The following is an 11,493-nucleotide window of genomic DNA, read 5'->3' as shown; positions in this document are numbered from 1 at the left end:
ATGGCCCATCTAATGGTGAGAGTCATGGCTTCAGCAATATTAGGGGCAGAGCCAAAGCGCTGCCTACCGTTAAAATTCTGAATCTTAGGGCCGTAAGGTAGTCTGCCTACAATGGCAATAAAAAAAGGCATTAAAACACACTGGACTTGGGAAACGAAATTTTTAATAAATAGTGTAATAGTTGTTTTAGGTTTCTCAGTTACTAACATAGATTAATAAGTAATACTTACTAACAAAATTTTATGGTTTGTAATACTTTATTTCGTATTAATAAATAAAATAAAAATTAATGTGGAAAGTGGTATTAATGTCGCATAGGACGTAAAGAATTCTGCTGTATACTTAACTCATCATACACGTTATCTCGACACGACTACTAACTTCGTTGAAGAGCTTTGATAAAATCCCTTTTACCCTATAATGACAAAGTAGACATTATTTCATAACGTATCGATTTTGCCACAGTGCAACAAAGTCAGTAGTTTCTTTATTGAATACTAGTTGACCCGGCAGACTTCGTAGTGCCTCAATCGATAATTAAAAGACCTAACCTTTTGTATAAAATAAACTTAGAACAAACAATAAGAATTCGTCCGACGGGGGACGCATCAAATGAAAAACAAAATTGCTATTTTTATTTAATTCCGAGCATTTTCATATTTATCTACCTTTTGAACCTTCTCTGGACTTACACAAATAATTCAAGACCAAAATTAGCCAAATCGGTCCAGCCGTTCTCGGGTTTTAGCGAGACTAACGAACAGCAAATAATTTGTATTTATATAGATTAGGATGTTAATGGTTATGTTAGGAAGTATATTTTGTATGGGGGTGAGAACGACTGTACCTAATTACGTTTTTTTTATTTTATTTTTTTATTGCTTTGGTGGGTGGACGAGCTCACATCCCACCTGGTGTTAAGTGGTTACTGGAGCCCATAGACATCTACAATGTAAATGCGCCACCCACCTTGAGATATAAGTTCTAAGGTCTCAGTATAGTTACAACGGCTGCCCCACCCTTCAGACCGAAACGCATTATGTACTGCTTCACGGCAGAAATAGGCGGGGTGGTGGTACCCACCCGCGCGGACTCACAAGAGGTCCTACCACCACGTGTCAATGTTGTGCCTATTTCTATCGCAGTGTAATATTACCGACAATATTACTTATACTACTGTTACGTGCTGGGGCGTGGGATAAATAAAAACTCTACCGAATTACAAGTTAGCACTGTATTAGCACTTAGAACACTTAAAACACTTCACAAACACTTTAAAATTCTCCATTCGCTTCTTCCGCTTCGCTTCAGGTGATTCAAATTCAAATTCAAATTCAAAATCATTTATTTCAACTTGGATGTCATCAAAAACACACTTGTTGAATGTCAAAATGTAAAAGAAAATGTTAACTCTACCACCGGTTCCAAAAAAAGCCACAGTCCTGAGAAGAACCGGCGAAACAAACTCAGCGGGCTTTTTTTTTTTTTTTTTTGTATTTTCTCAACTATTTTTTTTTTTTTTTTTTTAAAACAAGAAAACATATTTACAGTATACAAAAAAACAATTCAAAAAAATACAATTCAATCCGTTCGCTGTTTCGTTTCGAGTAGTTCCGATTACTGACTGACTGCGTGCCATCTCTGCAACGTTTTATAGCCGATACCTCATCCCTAGAATTATCGAGAATATTCCACAAAAGTCGAGTATTGTGTTTCCGCTATCTGAAAATAGATGGCGTTATACTTCTCGAGCGTTCTAGATGTTACTAGATCCTTTGATATTCGTTCGGCCATTCGGTGATAGATGGCGTTACTCTTACCGGTGTACTACTAATTCGAAGTTATTTTTTATATGGCCACCGTTGGTAATTAATGAGAGTTTTTGTGGGTTTATTTCTAATATATTTATACGTTCATCATGGGACTCATTCGAATTGGTACCTGCTTCCAGAATTTCAATACTCAGACACGCAATACTCGATACGAAATGTTTTCAAACTTATTCCGATTTATTTTTTATGTAATGGTAAATGGTCATCAACGCTTGTGGACGTTAGCGGTCATATTATATCCAGGCCGCTGCCTTATGTATTTAATTCATAAATACACGCTTTCATTACTGTACTGTGTATTTGGACTGTGTCTTCGATATTGTAAGAATAATGTGATTGTTGGTAGGAAATTGAACATGTTACTCCGCATCGCTTCGGTAGGCTTGTAAATTTTTAATCAAACATTCTCTAATGAATGTGTTTTTGTGACAGTTCAGAAAAGAACGAACATATTTAATAAACATTCTGTGAATCTATTTGATCTTTGGTGATGATTTTGATGTGGCAAGTTTTGTTATTCATGCGTTAATTTTGAAATTGGAATATTGCTGATAAAAAAAAAATCGGTTGTCTGTAAAGTCATTTTACTGACGGTAGTTAAACGTGACAGCGTTATAAGAAAATACTGATGGAATGGTTTCATTTTTCAATTATCGCAATTATCGTTGCTAAAAACATGCGGATGCATCGCTCACTCAAGTAGGAGAGAGACAGATGTCGAACGCTGCCAAACCCGGAGGCCGATTATGCCTCTTTGTCGCTCGTTGCGCGCTCTCGCTTGCACTTCAAACCTCAAATGGAACGCCTCAGAGCGAGGTAACGCCGCATGAGTCATGTTCTTACGTGCTTGCAGCCGGCTCCATCGAATTATAATACGTTGTCACGTCAAAAAAAAAATACTCCGCCGTCACCGCACTTCATTCCCATTTTGGTTGCTTATTGGATCGGCTAACCCTTTAACACTAGTTTGTGAGGTGATCTATTTACTCAATAAGGAAAACAAGAATTTTAGTATGAAATGTTCTAGTAAATTATGACCACGGTGGCAAATTGTGAGTTTACAAACATCGATTTATTCAAATGACTGGCCTGCAACTATGCTAATAATAGCACTAACTAATAATAACAATAAACTTTTTTTGGAGTTTCAACAAGAACGCATATGTTTCACTAGGACATCTTAAGGTCCGCACGGTTAGGTATACCCTGTCTATTTCTGCCGCGAAGTAGTAATGCGTTTCGGTTTGAAGGGTGGAGCAGCCGTTTTATGATAAAACCGAGACTTAGAACTCATGTCTCAAGGTGTGTAGGTAGCATATACATTGTTGATGCATATGGGTTCCAGTAACCAGCTAACACCAGGTGGGCTGTGAGTTCGTCCACCCATCTAGATTAATAAAAAAAAATCTGCATAAAAAGAGGTCAATTACAAAAACATTTGACAAAATTTATATAGTGATTAATCACCATACAATCAATACTTATTTCGAGCAATTTATTTATAGATCACCAATCTTTAATCTCGTCCTAACATTGGAGACAAAGGTATGCGAAGGAGTGCGAGAGGTAGGTGTGACTCCAAAGACAGCACGTGTGAGACTTGAATAGAAAGGATATGCAGCGCCGACCCCACATTAGATATATAAAGGACTAGCCCTACTCGCATGCTTCGCTGGACATTTAAAATTAACATTATTATTTATTGTCATTATTATTAGCGAGTCCAACACTCATATAAATATTAGCCTGTCCATTAAGTACATATAGTTTCTACATGGTTACCAAGTTTGAAGTCAATCGGATGCATGGTTCAGTAGTTATAATGGAACATCCGTAAAAATCACGGTAGATTTATATATTAGTATAGATAAGGGTATAAAGAAGAAGTATCTCCTCCTAACACGTGCAGCAAATTGTAAAATCACTTTGTAACTTCCTATGTCCATTCTAAACAGTTTTCGTGTACATTAGGAGTTAGAACTAACATTCTCGCACGATGTACCACGTGCTGAAAACAATTCTCAAACCATTTCCACACGGTCACTGGAAATTTTTGGTGATAATTCAACAGTTAGTTTGTTTTAATCATTCGTTAGCGTCTCGCAGGGATCGTTACAGATTCACGAAACCCAGAGTACTTACAAATCCAGATGTTTTTAATATCTGCGTAATAAAATTACTAGGGCTATATTTTTTGTTAATGCTGTTTTATGAGGTTGTTTTTTTAGTTGATTCGGTACGTTTTTAGGCCATTCGTATCATGGTCGGTCGGTCATTAACCGTTTTTCTATTATTTTGTGTTTTTTTCTTTATAGTAAATACCGGTATACGAGATACACATTTGGACTTAAGGACTTGGACTTTGATCTAAGTCTTGGGTCTATATAATAAGGGCTGTTGCTGTTTTACCGTCCAAAAAGCACGCATGACCTTTTAAAGACAGAAACAGGCAGAGTCGTAGGATCTACGTGTGGAGAGCTTACAATAACTAGTACCACAAACAAAATCTGAAAATGATGGTGGGTTTTTACCATCATTTTCAGATTTATTGAGTTCTGCATTGGCTTTTTATTGCCATAGATGGGTCGACGATCTCGAGGCCAACCTTGTGCTAAGTGAGCACCGGAACCTATGGACATGAACAACGTAAATGCAACCATCAGCCTTAAGACATAAGTTCTAAGTGTAAGTTTTTGTTGTAAGCACAACCCCTACCGTTCCGATTACGCCGTCTTTCAAACCGAAACGCACTACTCTTTCGCGACAGAAATAGGCAGCTGTGCGTCAGTCTTCGGTGAGAGAGTAAAGTTGCCTTTCACACCCATCTACTCTTTCTGCGAGATGGTGGACTGGTAGGAGTCGATCATCGCCTTTCAGGACTCTTCGTTGTCGAGCATCTTAGCCACGATGATTGGAATTGTCTTTTTTTATTGTTTAGGTGGGTGAACGAGCTCACAGCCCACCTGATGGTGGATTAAGTGATTACCGGAGCCCATAGACCACTACAACGTAAATGCCACCTCCTTGAGATAATAGCTCTAAGGTCTCAGTTTTTACAGTATAACGACTGCCCCACCCTTCAAACCGAAACGCATTACTAATTGACGGCAGAAACAGGCAGGTTGGTGGTACATACCCGTGCGGGCTCATAAAACGCCCTACCATTAGTCATAACGCAAATTATAATTTGTGCCGTATGATTTTTATTTCACGATGCTATTCCTTCACCGTGGAAGTCATTCGCTAACATTTATTAAAATTAAGTACGTATTTCATTACGGAATTTGGTACTCGCCTGTGGGATTCGAACACACTGGCTTTGCTCGATACGAGTGCAACGGGTGTCTCAACCTTTAGGCCAAGATGTGTTCAGATCTGGTGATTTGATATTTCAGCGATGCTAAGATCGTCAGCACTAGTTGATTAAGTCGTTTGATCTTTGGGTGTATTCAGCTGAATCAGTCTTCATCAATTTATTTAGGTATCTTCGTTAATTCATCGCCTTTAAATACTCTCGCATCAGCTGTTCAGTCGAGCATGTGCAGTATGTTCCACATGAAATATAGATTGAACTGGCGCTCGATTTTGTTCGATTGAATAATCAAAAAGCGTTCGACATATTTTTTCTCGTTTTCATTATAAAATAAATAACTTATTAAGTTAATGATATGTATACCTTAAAAATATCAGAGACTTTGAACGTACAAGTAAATAGTCATTTGTACGAATTTATTTGTGTCCAACCTAAAGAGTATCCTAACCAATTTTTTCATTTGCCAATAATTTTAGCGGAATGTAATCAAGCCAAAAATATTTCCTATTTATTTGGAACAAGAAATCTATAGTTATGGCGCGTGCGGGTGTCGGCGCGTGCCTCTGAGGCGATGCACGGAGTAGCTGAACGCCTCACTACCCCGTGCAGGAGACGAGGCCTGGACAGACCGGGCCAGCACTGGTGTGGGGCTGCGGAAGAATTTGGATTCCCGCGGCCCTGCGCGCACGTGTGGGTGGACACCGGGGTGGTTTTAGCCGGTAGGAGTCCGGCACGCCCCTCCGCTTTCCCCAGGCGGAGGTAGTCCATGAGGATTACCACCCGAAAAAAAAAAAAAAAAAAAAAAAAAATTATATCAGAAGCAGACATTTATGTCCCTAACTGCGAGATAACATACCTACAAAATATTACTTGATTCGGAATCAGATACCTTTGCAGAAGTGGGAAGAGATATATCTCTTACACTAATCATATCGAATCCAGATAATACATTATATTATCATTCGCTTAGATCGGATCCTCCCGATCCACTAACGGTGCTTTCAGGTAACTAAAGCACCGGTCACCGTTCTCGTCAAACCCGTCGCTTGCGAAGAAAGGCTCGGCAAGTAAATTAACCCACAGACACAGCCCACTGAGTTTCTTGCTGAATCTTCTCAGTGGGTCGCGTTTCCGATCCGGTGGAAGATTCTGCGAAGGACTGCTGTTAGTGTTAGCAACGTCATCAGGTTTGAGTCCCGTGAACTCACCTACTAATTCGGCGAATTTAGAATAATCCCTCGAGGTTACTAGAGTAGGTAAAAAAAGAAGGAAAAAAACATTCTGTGCATGACTTACTACAGTTCTCAGTGGCCCAAGAGTATTTTGACCCAACTCAGCCATTAACACGAAAAATAACTATCGACTTTAGTAACCAAGGAGAGATCCTCGGTTGCTATTCTGTGTATTTGGAGGGCGGCATTTTTTATGATCTTTGTAAGCTAACGATCATATGGCTCATCTCTTGATGAGTGTACGTTTTGGACATCAATACCAAAAGCACAGCCAAGTTGCTGTCTACAGCTGAATAATCTTCGCAAGCCTTGTATGATGATGCACATGTCATAGCGTGACATTTTTTTGTCTTCATCGCGCCATATCTACGGAATTCTCTTACGGAATCATACGTCTCACGTCTACTGACTACAAAAATTGTTGATGTTCAATTTTTGAACATCAAAGTGAAAATGAGAAATGCAAATAAATCCGAATTTACACAACTCTGTTGTATTAATTGGTCATAACATAAATGGCGCTTAGAAGATCATATTAGGTAATATTTGAATTGCAGACTATTTACAGTTAAGCTACAAATATTATTCGGAAAGTCAGTGCGCTTATAAAACAAACTTCTTTGTCAAATAGAAAACCGTATTTTTGATATTCGAATCTCGCAAAAGATCCGCCGGGGCTGCGATCTTCCACCGCCCGAGGGCTAGAGGGATACGGTTTTTCTTTTATCTTTTCCTAAAGAAAGGGCTACGTGTGAAGTACTAAGGGTCAGAGAACGTGTGATCTCTTTAAATCCCTATGTGCTACTTTTCGGATGCGAGAATTATAGGAACATCATGGCTCTATTTCAACGTTGCGTGTCATTTTACCGAGTAATTTTACATCACTTTCACGGCACTTGAATATGTGTAAAGATAAATTTCCTAAGCATTGGCGCATAATAGTGGCACAACGTTGCAAGAGATAGGACTGGTGGTAGGACCTCTTGTGAGCCCGCACGGGTAGGTACCACCACCCCGCCTATTTCTGCCGTGAAGCAGTAATGCGTTTCGGTTTGAAGGGTGGGGTAGCCGTTGTAACTATACTGAGACCTTAGAACTTATATCTGAAGGTGGGTGGCGCATTTACATTGTAGATGTCTATGGGCTCCAGTAACCACTTAACACCAGGTGGGCTGTGAGCTCGTTCACCCATCTAAGCAATAAAAAAAGAAAAGAAAAGATAGCACAATGCGGCATTTCCTAAACGTTGGCGCACAATTGTGGCACAACGTTGCAAGAGATAACAGAAGGAGGTCGTAGGTTGTAGTTCATCGCATCAAGCATTTGCTCCAGAGAAGTGTTTCTCCTCAAAGTCTTTGATTCTGGCTTACACGAAAGACCTTCATTCCGGTCGCCGAAGGGCTGTTTCAAAAGGTCAATCTCGCACTTCTTCATGCGGCGCTTAAGCTTATCTTTTTTTTTATTGCTTAGATGAGTGGACGAGCTCGCAGCCCACCTGGTGTTAAGTGGTTACTGGAGCCTATAGACATCTATAACGTAAATGCGCCACCCACCTTGAGATAAGTTCTAAGGTCTCAGTATAGTTACAACGGCTGCCCCACCCTTCAAACCGAAACGCATTACTGCTTCACGGCCACAGATCATTGTGTTTCTATGATCTGCGTTCACGGCAGAAATAGGCAGGGTGGTGGTACCTACCCGTGCAGACTCACAAGAGGTCCTACCACCAGTAAAGGTTCTTCTTCTCAAAACTCACTTTTAATTCAACACTATAAGCGAGCTTAACGATAATATTACACCTATTCCTTCAACATTGTGTTAAAAATTATAGTCTACCTATATCCTTAAAAAACAGCTAAATTATTATAAAAAAATATTATAAGGATGCTATTATAAGATCAATAATATAATAATATATAATATAATCAACCACACCTAGTATACTTAGGCATACTAGCTAAGGTATAATTGCTGCGTTTTGAGTTATATGTTGTTAGCCCGGGTAGGTATCTGTTTTTCGGATCAATTTACCCCATAATTACGAAGAACATTTATACTGTCATATTTGACGTAGACCGGGCTCAGTGGTGTGGATTGGGAAAAGCCTATGTCCAGCAGTGGACGACTGTGGGCTGTTGATGATGATGATGATGATGATGATGATGATTTGAAGTTAATTTCATAACATCAAATACAATTAAACATTCGGAGGACGATTTTGAAAGGGCTTAGTTTGTGGCCGGCTTTCTTTTTTTTTTATTTTTTTTATTGCGTAGATGGGTGGACGAGCTCACAGCCCACCTGGTGTTAAGTGGTTACTGGAGCCCCTTAAACATCTACAACGTAAGTGCGCCACCCACCTTGAGATATAAGTTCTAAGATCTCAGTATAGTTTCAACGGCTACCCCACCCTTCGAACCGAAACGCATTACTGCTTCACGGCGGAAATAGGCGGGGTGGTGGTACCTACCCGTGCGGAATCCCAAGAGGTCCTACCACCAGTAAATGCCTTTATCGCTGTATTAAGTAAGCGGAGTGGCGGGTAACGCATACCTACAATCCGCCACAGGCTTAACATCAACTGGGCTGAGAGCACGCATACCGTAGCACGCAAACAAAATAAACCGCAATATATTCTCTTGACCTAATTACGTTTCTACGGCGTAACATTGAAATATTCTTATTTACAGCACACTTATAAAAACCTTGAGGCCTTTATGGAGGACATAAACGTTGTTAACGCCACTCTTATAGAGCTTTATGGTGCGTGGAGCTTTTTTTATTATAACAATTTCATAATTTTAGTGAAAGCGTTCTAGAATTTCTTGTAGCTTTAGGGCAATGACGAATTCCTTTTTAATACGCTTTTATTGGCTTCAGACGTATGTATGTTAGTATGTAACGGAATTTTTGAACATGATTTTCGACCCACATTAAAACGTCGAATTAAAAAAAAAACGCTTCCCTTGGTTACTGTTTGCACGTGCATGCATGCGGCAGAGATGCGAATGTTGAGATGGATGTGTGGAGTGACAAGAATGGACAAGATAAAGAATGAGTATATCAGAGGAAGTGTGAAAGTAGCCCCGGTAAGCAACAAATTAAGGAACGGACGGTTAGCGTGGTATGGACATGTGATGCGTAGAGAGAGGATGCATGTGACTAGGAGATGTATGGAAATGGTAGTGCAAGGTAGACGGGGAAGAGGTCGATGCAAAGAAGACATGGATGAAGTGTGTGAATGACGATATGAGGGAGAGGAGTGAGTGTTTAGATGACGGCTGATAGAAGAGATGTGTGGTTTCATAGCTAGAAATATCAAACAATTTAAACATCCGAAAACTAAGATTTTGTTATTTAATTCATTGGTTCGCAGTATATTGGAGTATTGCTCTCAAGTATGGTCCCCACATTACGAGGTACACAAAATAAGGCTTGAAAGAGAATGGAAGAGAAAAATATGCTGTGCCGACCCCACCCAGTGGGGGATAAGGTGGAGAAAAAGAAGATGGTTACTGTTTGCACGTCAGGCGACTAAATCGATTAGTTCAACTCGATTATTGCTTATTTAAAATATAAATAAAAACTTAATCTGTTGTTCGAGTTTCATTTTTGTGCCGTTTCAATGGAATTACAATGTAAAGGTAAATAAGCGACTAAGTCTAGTTAGTTTTTAAATGCAAATATTCACGAGGTATTCGAAAATGTATTTAACTTGTATTAGTTAATGGCTGTATCGATGGCCGTGTCCCCTACTACGTTTTTCTTTTTCTACCTATACTGATAAACTATAGGGCATTGTCAGCGTAACCGGACGAGTAGGTGAGCTCACGGAACTCTAATCTGAGGGTGTTCCTAGCCCTAGTAAGAGCAGTGCTTCGCAGAACCTATCACCGGATCAGAAACGCGACCCACTGAGAAGATCCGGCGAGAAACTCAATGGACTGTCTCTGAGGATGCTACACTTTTTTTTCTACCTAAGCTGATGATGGTGATGATGATGATGAGCCTTGAGAGGCTTTGTTATCGTAACTCTAACATGTAGGTGAGCTCACGTTGCTCAAGTTTGACAACGTTGCTAACACTGACCCTAGCAAGAGCAGTGCTTCGCAGAATCTACCACCGCACGTTTTTGGTTAGCGAACGATAACACATAATATTATTACAAGTAAACAAAGACCTCGTGACTTTAAAACTTTTCGTGTCGTTATTTCTTTGTGCAGCTTTTAATTGATAACTTCTGACAGAATCGCTACATAAAATATATGCGATTTTCACATTTAAATTAAGGTCTGTGAGATGCAAAGCGAATTTTGAAGACCCAATTCGACAGCAGTGCAAACTGGTGGTATTGGTGGTACCAGTAACATTTACTGGTGGTAAGACTTTTTGTGAGTCCGCGCGGGTAGGTACCACCGCCCTGCTTATAATTTTCCGTGAAGCAGTAATGCGTTTCGGTTTGAAGGGTGGGGCAGCCGTTGTAACTATACTTGAGACCTTCTCCCTGACCTCCTGAGGGAGAAATTTAAAGAAATTAAAGTTCTCACTATGCCATCCCAGTACATTTTTGAAAATTTGATGTATGTTCGTAAACATATTGAGAAGTTTCTTAAAAAGTCGGACATACATAATAGAAATACTAGGAACAAACACAAACTTGTTGTGCCGATGAGTAGGTTACATAAGATACGAAATTCATTCGGGTGTTTGTCTGTGCGCCTGTACAACAAAATCCCACAAGATGTTCAGAACCTACATATACATAGGTTTAAGAAAACTATTAAAGAACATCTGTGCAATAAAGCTTACTATAAAGTCAATGATTATCTAGAAGATTGCACAAAGTGGGAATGAGTTGCTCGCTCCGCGCATTTCAATATTGTAGTAATTGTTACGTTATAATACTCATTGTAAAAAATTCATATTTAAAAAAAATCTAATATTAAAAAATTAATAAATAATAATTTCTTATTAAAAAAAAAAAGACATGCCCGCTGAGTTTCTTGCCAATTCTTCTCAGGACGGAGGCTAGTTCTTGTGAATTGGCGGTAGTTCTTTTGACGTTCAACAAGTATGTACTTTCATTTATGTTGAATAAATTTTTTTTTGATTTGAT

The sequence above is a fragment of the Bombyx mori genome, chromosome 21 (genome assembly GCF_030269925.1).
Source record: "Bombyx mori chromosome 21, ASM3026992v2".
NCBI classification, from domain to species: Eukaryota; Metazoa; Arthropoda; class Insecta; order Lepidoptera; family Bombycidae; genus Bombyx; species Bombyx mori.
The sequence above is the reverse complement of the archived record's forward strand: the minus strand, read 5'-3'. Positions refer to the sequence as shown.